At 40.5% G+C, this 2500-nt stretch overlaps 1 protein-coding gene across 1 annotated transcript in view; it reads right to left on the bottom strand.

The window, feature by feature from the left end:
* ascc3 (activating signal cointegrator 1 complex subunit 3) overlaps positions 1-2500 on the bottom strand; it is a 291707-nt gene that overhangs the window by 155037 nt on the left and 134170 nt on the right. The gene's annotated exons all lie outside the window — the stretch shown is intronic.

A 2500-nucleotide genomic window follows, 5' to 3' on the forward strand; every position in this document is an offset into this window, starting at 1 on the left:
CAGTATGGCATGGTATGGTGTGGACATGGAAGAGGCTGTGATGAATGAGAAAGGAGTGTGGTATCATTTGTTCCTTGGCAACCTGCACAAATCACAATTTATTGTGAAATATGAAGGAGGCCACTTACAATGAGAAAGTTTAATAGTGATGAATGACGACTGGCTATCATAGGGCTGTGTGTGTTTGTGGTGGTGGTGTGTGTGTGTGTGTGTGTGTGTTTGTGTGCATTGGTGGTGGTGTGTGTGTGTGTGTGTGTGTGTGTGTGTGTGTGTGTGTGTGTGTGTGTGTGTGTGTGTGTGTGTTGTGTGTGTGTGTGTGTGTCTGTGTGTGTGTGTGTGTGTGTGTGTGTGTGTGTGTGTGTGTGTGTGTGTGTGTGTGTGTGTGTGTGTGTGTGTGTGTGTGTGTGTGTGTGTGTGTGTGTGTGTAAAGGACAATGGGCTTGTTTACAGCTGTTCCAGAGTGGAAAGAAAACAAGGAAGCATGTCAGCCATGTACTGTATAGAACATATAGAATGTCTTTCGCACACATGTGAGACTGTGTTCCCCACCTGTGCTCCAAATCATGTTGGCAAGTATGTAGGTCGCAAAAAAAATCAATAGATGTATGTAGTATGTGCATGTATATATATGTATGTACTATGCGTGTATGGGTGTGTGTAGTTACAACTGATATGACATTTATTTGAAATGTTGAAATGTTAAGCATATTGAGTATCAATGGTTAATAGCAAATGGGGTGGAAAAGATGTGCGAAAGATGTGCCTGGAGTCTAGAGGTAACCTCATGTTAAATAATAATAATATACTATCTGAGTCTAAAGAAACATAAACCCTGATCCGTCCCCCCCCTACACAATACTTTTGAATTACAGTTATAATTTAATCTAAGTGTCTTTGCTAAAACAAAATCTGTGATGTGTACCAACTGTGGTGACGTACCTTCATCAAACTACACAAGAAAGCATTAACCCCTTAAGACACAGTCCCGGTTATAAATTCGCTGTTGCCAGAATGGCAATGACCAAGTCGTAATGTATTACTAAAGGCCCTGTGCACTGTCATAGTGGTGTAGCACTATGGTAGAAAAGTTCTTTCAGTGGCTATTTCAATGTTCCAGTGGTAGAGCAACGTGTGTAAAGGGGCTACGCAACAAAATAAATAAGAAAGACAGACGACAAGCAAAAAAAAAAGATTCACAAACACAATAAGAACTGAAACGAATGATGAATGAGAATGAGAATAAATGTGCATGAACTTGAAATTTATCCAACTTAACTTCATCTTTGTTTAGCCTAAATTATACAATTCTATAAGCCTGTAATGCAAATACATCCATTTAATTAATGAAGGCTAATGTTTCGATTTAGTCAGCAACAGCAAGACTATTACTTTATTATTTATTATTAATTATTATTTTATTTATTATTTGACAAGTTTGCAAACAGTTGGAAAGCTGCAATTCCTTCTTACTTTTTGGTTTCATAAAAAAAAAATTATAAAGCTTTGATGGATACATGGACATTCCATCTGGCCCACATTCTGCAATATTAACATCCCTTCGTCTAGGATGATAAAGTATTTAAGACATGAACAGACCATACCCTGAGGGTAAAATGTCTAAACTATATTCCTTAATTTGCCTGGGGATTAATTAACCATTTCTACTCGACTCTGCTCTTGTCAGCTCTACCGTATGTCTGCTCTGACTCAGACATGTACATACCTGAGACATTTCTCCTCATTTATTAGTCCATTAATGGAAAACGTTTAAAGTTTTACAGTGGTAACATAATACAATTGTCTCCCTGGTGTAACACAGCTGTGGTGTGTTTAATGGTGCTTCGTTCTACTCCATTCAGTCTTGTCAGCTGGAGATGAACCTGGCGCTCTCCCACCCACTAGAGCTGACCGCTTGTCCCTTCCACTCACTCCCTTCACACACCACCACCCAGCCAAAAATGGCACCTGCCACTTCCTGACACACCTCCTTCTTCCACAGACCCTCCTCACAGGTGTACCAAAGAGGGTTTACATACAGTGTCCAATCTCGCCCTCCAACCCGTGCCTGCAGTTCACCTAGGGAGCGCTGTCGAGACAGCAGAGCCCATAAGGCTGGCGCTAATAACTGACAATTGTGCTCGCTGTCGGCTGAAACTTGATAATATTACTGTAAGTTCTGAGAAACCAATGTGGATTTAAATGAAATGTACAATAACCTGGGAGTTATGTCCTTCTGATTTCTTACAGCTTTGGCAGTTATGAGTCAGGCTCCGATAGCATCTTGCTAACAAAATTGCTTTACGGCCGTCGTGATCACAGCAATGCAGCCGGCCGACCAATCCAAACGCAGTGCGTGAAGCCACTCGTGACGCCATATTGACAATAAAGACGTATTTTACAAAGATCCAGCGAGTTTAAACATTCAAGCTAAGTGCTGTTTGAAAGGATAATTTATCCTGCCTTTGGGAAAAATAAAATGAAACGATGATACCAATTCTCT

This window comes from Engraulis encrasicolus, chromosome 5, assembly GCF_034702125.1.
Source record: "Engraulis encrasicolus isolate BLACKSEA-1 chromosome 5, IST_EnEncr_1.0, whole genome shotgun sequence".
NCBI lineage: Eukaryota > Metazoa > Chordata > Actinopteri > Clupeiformes > Engraulidae > Engraulis > Engraulis encrasicolus.